This window comes from Haplochromis burtoni, unplaced genomic scaffold, assembly GCF_018398535.1.
Source record: "Haplochromis burtoni strain Fernald_Lab_line unplaced genomic scaffold, NCSU_Asbu1 Contig_358, whole genome shotgun sequence".
Classification (NCBI taxonomy): domain Eukaryota; kingdom Metazoa; phylum Chordata; class Actinopteri; order Cichliformes; family Cichlidae; genus Haplochromis; species Haplochromis burtoni.
Window position 1 is genome coordinate 160,994 of NW_024582719.1, and position 12,536 is coordinate 173,529.

Genomic DNA, 12,536 nt, shown 5'->3' on the forward strand with positions numbered 1-12,536 from the left:
ACCCAGTCTTTCACAAAAGTTTGTAGAAACAGTCTGAATGCCAAGGTGCTTGATTTTATATCCAAATCATTGAATCTAGGAACACCTGAATTCAATGATTTGGATGGGTGACTGAGTCATTTGGCACTATAGCATCTCTACATGTTTCTAGGTTAGACTGAAGAACAATCAGAAGGATTAGTGAAGTTTCAAAAACTAAAATTCGAAAAAACAAAAAGACTTGAATTCAAAATAGAAATCATATTTTACTTTTAAATAAAATGCTCCAAAGTTTATTTTTTACATTATTTTTTTTTTTAACTTAAATGCGATTCCACTCAGGCTTTAGGAAATTCTGTTAAAATTCTGCAGTCTGTTTCATGTCTGGGTGACTACTATATAGCCCCAGCACACACAGAAGAGAAAGGTTATGTATGGTTTCAGTACCTTTTGATGACAATGCCGTTATGGATCTAATGGCTGTGTCTGTGTGTGATGTCTCTGTGTCTGGCTCTGTTCTTTGCCTGAAAGAGAAAAAGAAAGATATTTGGAATACATTTTCTCTCACTTTCTCTGTGCACTGGGCTAAAAGCGTCGACACTGACTGAACTACCATGCAGAGCTTAGATCACTGATATTCAAATCTTTTCTAACTATGCTGAAGATAAGGGTGAAATGTTACCTGAGAACAACAAGCTTATTAGCCTTATTTCTTATTTTAATGAAGAAACAAGGGGATGCTCTGGCTACCCAGTGCTGTCTTTGTGTTGAAACCCTCTATTACATTGACATGAACACATGAAACAGGGGGTGTATTCTCATATAATGTCTTTTTTTCTGTGTACAGTGTGAAGTACTTTGTGCAGTGAGCATTAGTGCTGATGCTTCACCTTCTGCTTAATGTTTTGGTTCAAGTGTATAGTTTGAGGTATTTTGATGAAGACTCCAATGTGAGACCATTGCTAATCTGAACAAATTTAAACTTTAGTGTTCAGTAATATGCCTACAGAGTTAGGATAAGCAGTAACAGAGACAAGCGAAAGACAGATCGATTAGCAACTTGCCTGCTCTGCTCTGCACGTGGAGCATATAATGGGTGTTCTGCATGTGTCATATTAGCCTTCAACACCTTGAAGGACACCTTGAAATGATAATACTCGAGTGATTAATCAGTTTAAGCTGTGTCCCTCTAATGAGAAATGAGCTGAAAGGAGAGCCATTTGTTGTCATGAAATAGTTCCAGAGTGTTATATCCACTCTACATCCCGTTGAAAATCCACAATCTACCAAACTTTTGTGACCATACATAATGCAAAAAACAAAAAGTAACATTTGACCCTCTGTTCTAAAAATAAGACTTGGCTGTCTAGCTAGATGATTCCTGACATTTTCTCCTAAACCAGAACTGACATATACACCTGAACTCACATGTAATTTGCAACTGGTTTGGCACCATGACGTCTATGACTTCATCTATTGCAACATTCTCCCACACAGATGAACACAGCAACACTTTCTGCTTCATGGAGACAGCAGCGAGATATAGTTAGGAAAAGCAGAGACAAGTATAGCTCTCACTTGGTCTCTCTCTTTGTCTGTTGACTCCTACAGTGAGCAAATGAAGAAGGAAATATATTCCTACAGTATTGTTCTTTCTTATCTTCTTCAATTGTAGTTTAAAAAGTTTCTCAAATCTTAAAACAAAGCTGGAAAATGTGTATATTGTATGTGAAATGGGATGCAATATGTGTTTGACAGATTTGGGGCATTTTGGATTTGTAAATGAAATAAATCAAGAGAGTGATGAAAGCATTTGTAAAGTCTGTGATGTCATTTTTTCCCCCTCTGACACGATTTAGAGTGACAATGAATTTATCATCATTTCAAGACTGGTTTACCTGACAAATAATGATCAGCAGGATTACCAGCAGTGAATCCTGGAACCCATCCAGGCTCTACGCAAATGTGTGTCGATATAGGAAATATAATTAATCATGGCTGCAATGAATGATATTGTAGCACAAAGTTGCTGACTGTTTTAAACTGTGTGTTACTGCAGTTCATAGTAGCTATTTAATGAGAGGAAAGTTTAATTGATCCAATCCTACACAAACCACAAACATTTTTCAAATCCTGAGTTTTGTGTGGATGCGTTTGACCACAGAGTTGAATCAGTAATCTAAGGCCCATTTGGTTTGTAGCTGACGTACAGCCTATTACGGGCACACGTATGCACTTTCTTTTAAAAAGATATATTTTTTTAAAGATTGCAGAAGTAAGAAAAAATATCTTTCTTCATACTGGCGATACGTTTATGAATATTTTATGATTAGAGTTAATACACGTGTAATACACACCTGCTAACTCTTCATAATAGCAGAAAGTGTATGTTGACATGGAGAACAGGACATCAAAGAGAAGAAACATCCAACCAAAGGTGCTTTTAAAATTTAAAAGTAATGTCAGGAGTATTCCTCTGGAATTGTTTTTGCTTTTTTCCTCTGCCTTACTCATTGTCTAATGTATTCAGCAACGCACACCTGAATGATAGATTTGCATCACTGTGTATCGTAATCTGTTGTGGGTATAACATTTTGCAAGAGCTGTGAAGACATAATCAGTTATTGTTGGCGATGTGTCAGGAGTTATTGGTTAAATAGTGCACTGAAATGATTAACACAACAGTTTTATAAGTAAAACAAAAGAGATTGTACAATACAGAAATATGTATATAGATGTTCTCTGGCTGACAGTAGAAGGATGGAGACAGTGGCGGCCCTAGCCTGTTTGGAACCAACTGTTGTCGGAACCATACTGAATTTCACCAGAGAAACGCACACACACACACACATATGAAGACAGAGAGAGAGTATGCATAGTATGCAAACGGCTACCAAATAGCCATCTTAATTCATCATACAATGAGAACAGGACAAATCAACAATTGACACTGACTAATTACAATTAAAATCTGTAACATAATTTATTGTTTGGAGTTTAGTCTGTTACTGTTACTATTTTTACCATTTCTTCTTGGACCAACTGTAACTCACATAATTTCCTTAGTATTCTGATTTTGATTGTTTCAGGATGACCTGCCATTATCCAATGACACATCTGCTTACCTGTATCTTTTGCTCGTTTCTCCTCCTCTTCTTTTCTCTTTGGCTTTGAACTTTTCTTGTCCGTCTTGGTTTTAATTTTGCACTCCAGGATGAACACCCATTCCCCAACCCGAGGATCACCACAACATCACCTAATAGACCTACACCTTAGTTCAAAGATTCAGTTTGTCTAGCGTTTATTTCTGGGATTTCACAAAACCCAGGATTCAAATCACATAATGAATACATAATGGGCTTGGATTTACAACAATATGAATGAAATTTGCTCTATTTGGAAGCAGCCGCCCCCCTCCCCTTTCGACAGGTTGTGTGTGAGACTTTAAATCATCAAACTGTAAATTATAAATTTTCAATTGTTATTGATCCCTTTACCCCTAGTCCTAAAGTGTATATTTATTTTCTTATTCTTCTTATAATTATTGTTTGTTTACTTGTACTGCTGTAACTGGAGCCTCGTCGTCTCGTCTCTCTATATACTGGACTGTATGTAGCGGAGATGACAATAAAGTTTACTTTGACTTCAGCAGCAAGCAGGCGCACCGAGGGCTCTCACGCTCACTTTTCGCGTACAGAATTTCGAAAAAACATCGGGTTGGTTTATTTTTGTTTTATTTTACGAGGTGGTTATTAGATGCTGCTCCAGCCAGCCAGAGAATTCCCCCTCCTCCCTGTGCAGCAAGCAGCAGGCGCACCTCGCAAACGGAGGGCGCCCTTACTCCCAGCAAATGTGCGGCAGAAAACCGATCGGTGCCTATGCCATTCCCAATATTCACTGGCATGATGTCGGGGCAGCATGAGTATGAGCAATTTTTTTCTCACCTCAGCTAATTTAAAATCACCAATTTGCTATACCACAAAACTGATGGGGAAATCAGAGCAGTCTCCTCAAGTCCCCATCAAAGTTTGCAAAAAGCCAGTGCCCCGGTATGCTTGTTCTCAAACTTTCACTGTGTCTGTAAGACTGAAACATCACAGTGTATCAAAAAAATATATAATCCCTGGATAAAATGTTCTTTCAACTCATTTCTGCAAAATGCCAACCCATTTACCCTCCGAGACAGATTTTATTCTGACTGATATAGGAGCCCATATAGTCCAACAGGTCATGCATCACAATATGCTCAAACACCAGATCTGTGATCATTCATTTTATACTAATATGTGTTATATTTAATGCTGTATGTTTTTATATGTATTTGTTTTTCTTTGTTTTCTTTTTTTTTTACTGTGGATCTTTTGTGTTGTAATTGTGTGTATATGTTGTCTGGAGTATATTGTTAAACATTTACTGATGGTGTGTTACTTTGATCATTTATTGTTTTTGTCCTGACCTGCCCAAAACCTTTGGCTAATTCTGGCTTATTTACATTTATATGTTCATTAACATGTACATTAATATTTGATATATTACATGTAACATAGTATTTTGCCACATAATATCTATTTCCTGTTGTGTCTGAACACATAAAAGCAAATTAGTGTACACCCACCTCAGCATGTCGTATCACTAAAAGAAAAAGAGAGAAAAGTGGGTTAAAAGTGTGGTTTTTTTTCTTTCCCTCATCCTCCATCATATCTTTGAAAAGAAGGAAACAGATTATTGGTGGGAGGAGTTTGGGAGTAGCAGTAAACTAACGTTTGTATCTCTTTATGGGATCCCTTTTGTTGTGTTGAACGAATGAATGCTTTCCTCCAGCAGAACTGGTTTATTGCGGTGGACAAAGTGAAGGGTCAGTTCAGTTCTTTGTCACAGTTCAGCAGTTTTAAAGCTCCCTCCCCTCCGTCATCGATCATCTAGAATAGTTGTCTGTCAAAGAAAACACTGCAGTGGATTAGGCTTCATTCTCTTTCTCTTCTGACTCTTGAATACATCACATAATCAAATTATTTATCTTGTTAACATAAATGAATTTCAATATACAGTGAAATTTGAAATAAACACACTTAGAATTAGGTCAATTTATTTACTTGTTCACTTATTTAATTTGATATAACTGAATTTGAAAGAATAAGCTGATATAATGTGATCATTTAAAGAACTGTGGTACAGTGTGTAGTTATGAAAATTATTGCATTTGTTTTTTACCAGCAGTGAAGGTGATTATTATGGATCATTAGAAGAGGACTTTAGGTCAGTCTTTTCATTTATTGTGTAAAGTAAAAAAGTCTGCAACAGACAGTAATAAAATACAGTAAAACAAAACAAAACAAAGAAAAAGCATTCCCTGTATGTAACAGTAACAAAACATGTGCCATGTTGTGCTACACTTAAAGGTATCCTGTCGATACTACTCTGTTATGCATTCATTAATTGAAACTATTATTTTTGGAAGTTAATGAAATAACAAAGGCATTTTTTAAAATGCGAATCTCTGTCTGGTTCTATAAAAAAGTTTGCTAGTTCACGTTACTTTTTACACACATTATTTAACATATTCAAGGCTATCACCATCAATGTAGCCTTTTGTTTTTATTTTGCTATTGTCTACTTTTTGTAATCATTTCTACATTTCTAGTTTATTCTTGGCTTTGTTGTGAACATGAAATCACACACACACACACACACACACACACACACACACACACACACACACACACACACAGGGCATACAGTGACTCTAAGAGCTTTCACTGTGTTGATTATATCTCTGCCTAGTCCTCCATTTTCCATATATTATTGTTGAGGTTAAATCTATGCTAGTTTTATTGATTCTACCTAAATTAACAGTCGCTTTGAAAATACTTAGTTGTCTGTAAACTTTTACCATGTACGACCATTTAATACAATTTTTCAATTCAATTTGATTTTATTTAAATAACAACAGTTGACTCAAGAGCTTTATATTTTAAGGTAAAGACCTTAAAATGATACAAAGAAAACAGGGAAAACCCCAACAATCATATGACCCCCTGTGAGCAAGCACTTTGGCGACAATGGAAAGGAAAAACTCCCATTTAACAGGAAGAAACCTGTGGAAGAGAGAGAATCTAGAGGACACTGTATACAAAAGATGTAGACCATGAGCTAACGTACTCCGGAGGTCATTGTATTTTAATGTTATTTTGGTCAATTTTCCACACAAATTCAGAAGCACAACAGACAATGCTAAGATAATTCTAATATTAAACAGAAAATGCATCAAGTTTCTTTCAGCTCTAACAAAATACAATAAATCATTTTTTATAGTTACTATGAAATAAAGTTGAAAATTGAATTCTGGAGTAGTTTCCTATAAAAGCACAGGAATTAGGTCACAGAAAATATCATACCTGCAGCTTCTGGAAAACAGTGGGCTGCAGGTAAAGCTTGTTCTAAAGAGACGTCAACACAAAATCACAAGAATTCATTGGAAGCCTCTGAATATTATTATTGTTAATACACCATTTAACCAGCAGCACAAACTCTTGGCAGAAGTTTTAGACCCTCTAAAGCCCTCCTGGCTGTCTGGCATTTGGCAGACTAATAACAGAATGTAACTTTTAACAGGGACTTTTCAAAAACAAAGGCTAACACCATCTCTGGCTACACTGACATCATGTCAATGATGTCAAAAGGCTAAAAAAAACAAAACAAGGAAGAGATTCCAAGAAACTTTGAGGCTCATGATTTCTTTACTATGCTAAGAGTCTTCTGTTTTGTTTTTTTCTTTTTTTTTCTTTCTTTAGAGAATCTTTCTTGTGCAAGTGTGCAGCTTCCACTTGGCATCCTGAATAACTATAAAATTCATCTTAACAGTCTCCAAAAGAAAATAAGCACATGAACTATTGATACATTTGCGTGATTGACACCTGTTTTTAATCGTTTGAGCCAATAGGATCACAGTTACGATGCCAGTTCACTTCACTTCAACCTATCAGAAGTTGCAAGGCAAAAACCCACATTGGCACTTGGTCTAAGTGCCAATGCTGCCTAATGACACCCTGCTGATAGAGCTGAAAAGTACTTCATGAATAAATACAGAGGTGGAGTAAGTCTTCCTTGGGTGAGACTCAGACACAGTATAGATTCAAAACATTAGTGTTATAAGATGTTATAAGATGACAATTAACCATTCAAATAACCAGAAAACTGTATGTGATCATTTCATATTATGTGAGAAAAAGACAAAAAGCATGTCCAGACAGTGTAATTCAAGTTCACTATATAGGTACTGTCAGTCTGTGGGAAAAATACATAAATGAATCAAAGTGGCTGAACTCAAATATGGTTTCAGCTATATGATTGAACTTTAAAAGGAACGTTTAAATAAAACTGACGGGGAAAGAGTTGGATTTACTCTTTTTTGTTAGTTCAGTCATTTTCTGTTCTCTCTTGACTGATATTGATAGAAGATGAAAAAAAACAAAGCTCTGGGGAGAGGAAATCATAGAAAAAAGATCCTTACTTGATCCTTTTTTTCTCTGTTCTGACAGAGATGTGTAACCAGCAAACACTGCTTAAGTGTTTTGTTTTGCAGCAGCTTTGTTTTCGAAATATGGAGAATCTAATCAACTGTAAAATATGATCAAGAACTGAAGCATTTTAAGTGACTAAACAAGCACGTTTTCAGACATCTTTTTCTTCTAAGCAAATATTAGACTTTCATACAGTCATAGATGACAGTTATATGTACATCTTGTTTCAGAGGCATCTCTGTTTTCAGCTGTCAGTTGCCAACCAGTTATAAGCAAGGTTAACACAGACCGTTAAGATGACATTGAAGTTGTAGCTAAACCACATTACAACGTTGTATGTTTGCGCTCTGATTTAATACATGTGGTCATAAAGCTGCCCAGAGTCGCCACACATCATATTACTATTCATGCACTACAGTTTTTACCACAACAGTGCAGAATTTTTACTTATTTATTTATTCATATTTATATATTCCCATTCAAAACTAAAAAAGTCTTCATCATCAAGTTGATTAAAAACTTATCTGCTAATAGACTGATATGATCGAGTCCTTTCAGCCAGTGTCATGCCTGTAGGGATAACCTAGAACAGAAACCACATTATGTCTTATCTCTGAACTAAGCTTTGTAGGTCTTTTCCCCCTCTGATACATACATACAGATATCTACTTTCCAGCTACATTTTAATTTTACAGATAAATCTCCCCTGTGAGATGTATCTAATTTCAACTGCTTTTTATTTCTTTGTATCTGATCACACTCTATGTTGTGTTCCATGCTAATACTTGTACAATTAGCGTTCATAAAATGCTGCTGCTGGCACGAACACTATTACTTACAGCATCTCCTGGTGCACAGTGAGATGATGCTACATTTAATAAGATCAGACGCGAGCTTCCAAAACACATCTCAGAGTCATCATTACAGCTGTTAACTTAAATATTAATATGAAAAAGCAAAATCATAATATTAAAATTGTCATGGTCCCCCTTTCCTTCGTTCCACCAAGGTTTGTTTTCTCTCTCTGCTCTTGCCGCTCTCTCTCTTCTCTCCTCTACCTATCCATCTTTGCTTTTCTCTGTGCCCCGAGGCGGTACTCATTGCTGATTCCCGCCTTTGGCTCAATGCACCTGCTTCCAATCAACTCACCTGTGATGCATCAGCTCATCAGCAGCCACTACTTAAGGTATTGGCTGGCTGTCAGTCTTCTCTGGATTATCTAGATCTAGTTAGTGAAATATGGCTCTTGTGAAACGTTTTTGCTCGCTTTTTCATCTCTGGACTTTAACCTTGTTTCGCTTCTCCCCGTGTAAACACCTTCGCCGGATGTCTGTTCCTCCCTCCCTGGATCCCTAGAACCCCATCTCCCCTTGCACATTTTGTATATAGCACACTTTTATGAATTCCCTGTAAATAAAAGCGCACTGACTATGATTCTCCTGAGTTAAACCAGAATCTTCTGTTAATCCCAGAGTAAAATATGTTGTCACAGTTGCTTCAAGACATAACATAACATACAGATAGCTCTAACACATACAAGTAACTCTAATGACTAATAAAACTTAATTTGTTTACAGCAATGATTTGAACCTGATTCTTTATGTCTTGAGATCCTCAGACATTTGACTCGAGTGTCTTATTGAATTTAAATGTCATAACTGGCAAACATCTGTCTATGTAAGGTCTTACAGTAATAGTTTTTTTGTTTGTTTTGTTTTTTGTCAAAACGAGCAATGAGAGATTCTTCACATTTTTCTGTGTAAGACAAAATTGTGTCATGTTCTCAATCTGTTATTGTATTTTTGGAATGAAATGTGGAACACTTGAAATATACCTGTGGCTCATTTAATTGTATTTGTTCTCTTCTTTTGTTTCATGGCTTGTGTCTCCTGATCATCTCCATCCTGAATCTTCTGTCTGGATCCTGAAATGCAGGTAAAACATGATTAATTATTTTGAGTGCTGTTGAAGTGTGACTGTTGATATGGAAGCCTGTGCCCATGATACTTTGTATGAAGATGTTGTCCATTCATTGTCATGAGAGCACATATTTGGAGACTTTTCCTCGTCTCTTTGTAGAAATGATAGATAACCACATGCTCTCGCATGGTTTGAAGAACTGTTCTTATAATTTCAAAACTCTTCGCACAAGGCAAGCAGCTCTGAACTGTTGCAATATGAATGCATATTATTGGTGCAAAGTATCATTAATTTGTGAAATGTCAATTTGCCCGTCACTGAACATAAAGTATTTACTCCAACTTGGAGTTTAATTCTAATGAAACGGGATTTTTCTACAACTTCTATGAGAAGAGTTATGCCATTGTCTAAAGTAGCTACTTTTTCATCTCATGACAAAACCACTAGATATTTACATATCATGTCAAAGTTGGTGCTGGATATGTGCCGATACAGTCAGTTCTATTAATGTCTGACATATTTTCTGCTGCATTTTGCTGAATTCTGGCAGTTTTTTAGTGCTGTAAGTCAAGTGGTGATTGTTGTATATTATTATATCTCCAGCAAGTGCCAGTGTCATTATGCTGTTTGTATTGTTGGGACAAGAGTGTATGTTCGGGGCTATACAAATTTAACACAAACTGTTATTACCCTAATACAGAAGCTTATTGCTGATTGTTGGGGAGTTGTTTCATATGCGTTTGAGCAAAGTAGAGAATCTCTACAGTTCATCAGATCAGTGGAAAGGCCAGTGCACAGATGCTAAAATGCCTAAAAATGCTATTTGTGAATAAACCACATGCATTGAAGTGCTGGCGACGTGCACCCAGTGGTGTTAACATGCACAGGTTAATCTTTTCCTATCAGTGTGGTTTCAGAATCAGAAGAAAACTCAGATCAGCCCTGCATCAGTGAGATAAAACTCCTTCTGGGACAGTAATTACTTACTTCATAATTAAACAGCGAACATGGAGAAAAACACAGCAATCTTGTGTTTAAGTGGTTTGCCAGTGACTGCTCCTGAGACTGTTTCCAGATGTAGCTGGGAAAGAACTACAAAACGGGTGGCAAATAAATAATGACTTAACCAAAACTAGTAAACAGCCATTTGATTAAGCACCTTTCTCTTGTCTGTTAGCATCATATTAATTATGTCATGAATTAAGTATTTTCCCTACTTGATGCCTCTAAATAATAATAAATAAAGAATTGTGTTTAAGCTGTTTACTCCATTTATTTCCATGTTCCAGTAGTTTAATTCCTTGGAATTGTTTGTCTACCTGCCTATCAATCCCACTTATCGTTTTCACTATAAACAGCTGATTTCAGTTTGTGTGCTGGAGGAGGAAAATAGTTCCACACTCTACAGCGTGGATATGGACATTATTTAGATTTTTATTGCACAAAAGGATTGCACAGAAATTGCATTATGCTGCTAACACAACTTCAGCTCTTTGCAAGCATCCACACAGGCAAGATGCTCATGCTAAGCTAGCCAAGAACCCTGAGTTAGCTGAGAGAAGAGTAAGTTTCTTTGCTTTGTGCTATCGGCTTTGTGTTCATACACTAAGAGAAAGATCATATGTGTGTCCTGTAGCCTATGAATATATGTTGTTAAATAATAAGTATGACACGATGTGTTTCAAGTCATAAAGCAACATACTGCATTACTGAAAGAAAAAAAAACAACTGTTATGCGTAATTTATCGCAGCGGTCCCGAACCTTTTTTGTGCCGCTGAGCACGACAAAGAAAAGAACTACCACAAACATGCACAAACATGCCCTGTGTCACTACAGGATGGTCCTGGTAACATTTCATATTCTATGAAAGAAGTTCACTTTTGGTCCACTGCCCATCTGTAAGTAGTGCCACTCCTGCTGCCCTACTGATTGTGATTGACTGTGAGAGGTAATGCGAGGTGTAGTATGATTGTGTAATGAATCAAAAGATGATGAGAGGAATTTGATACTAGATGCAGAAAGCAGAAGACAGGGCACGAATGGAAAAAATTCCCCCTCAATTGAAAGGAAGAAATCCTTCCATGTTTTAAGAGGTATTAATGTTTCCTCAGGTATCTGTGATTGTCTGTCATTCATTCTTCATTCATTGTAGAAGACGTGCTGTGCTTCAGGCAGCAGGTTGTCTCTTTTGTCACAGTGGGACTAAAACTATGAAAAACATAACATATGCTAGCAGACAGAACCAAAAGCCAAGGACTATGACATAAAGCAACTCGTTGCTGATTCCATCGGTTTACTTCAGAATGATACAGCATGATGGGAAATACTCATTTGTCTTTGTAAGACTGCTCTTAATACAACTCCCCACACTTACAGGTGCTTGATGGCCACACTGTTTAATTTATGGTTAGTTTTGGTCTTTTTCTATGATCTTAAGAAGAGCAGAGAATGAAGCACTTTTTTCTATGTGTGCACAGCCACTGGTATAAATCTTTCTGGCTTATAGGCTTACTGTAAGTCTACAAGATGTGAAGCTAATATTCCCACCTCATTTTCTTCTCTTTCATTCTCCTTTGTGTAACCTTGATTTGGTTTTGGTAAGGGCACATTACATTTGTATTCAGTGTGTGTGTGTGTTGCACTAATGTCTGTCACAAACCATTTCCCTCCAGAACAGGTGCCACCTGATCTTAGGATCAGTCTGTGTGTGTGAGCAGTACAGTTTCATTTATGTGTCTTTGTCTGCTTGTGATGATCTTGGTGTCTAAAAGAGAGAAACAGTCAAGATACTTTGACTTTGATTTGCTCATTATCACTTTACAGTTTATCACAGATAAAACTTCATTTTGAGTTCATATTGTGGTTGTCAAAGTAGTCCACAGGCCCACCCCCAGGATATTTTTAATCTGGTTTTGTGTGTTGTTATTAAATGAAAAAAACATATCTGCATCTCCAACATTTTATCTAGTCATTCTGTGAGTTAAAGTTACACCTGCTTGAGCTGTCCCTTACTCATTTACAGTGTCAGTAAATTGCTCCGTCTTCATCTTTTTCATACAGCCTTTTCCCAATTTCTCTAATGAAAACAAGAGTGGAAGGGTGGTTGGCACAGTGGT

General features: G+C 36.6%; 1 long non-coding RNA gene across 1 annotated transcript; it reads right to left on the reverse strand.

Moving 5' to 3' along the window:
* Positions 1–373: 373 nt before the first annotated feature.
* LOC102293734 lies at positions 374–4,964 on the reverse strand. Its single transcript, XR_001337037.2, has 3 exons — positions 4,741–4,964; positions 4,595–4,611; positions 374–503 (listed from the first exon to the last, which is right to left on the reverse strand). It is a non-coding gene; the product is annotated as an uncharacterized LOC102293734 (long non-coding RNA).
* Between the last annotated feature and the right edge of the window lie 7,572 nt (positions 4,965–12,536).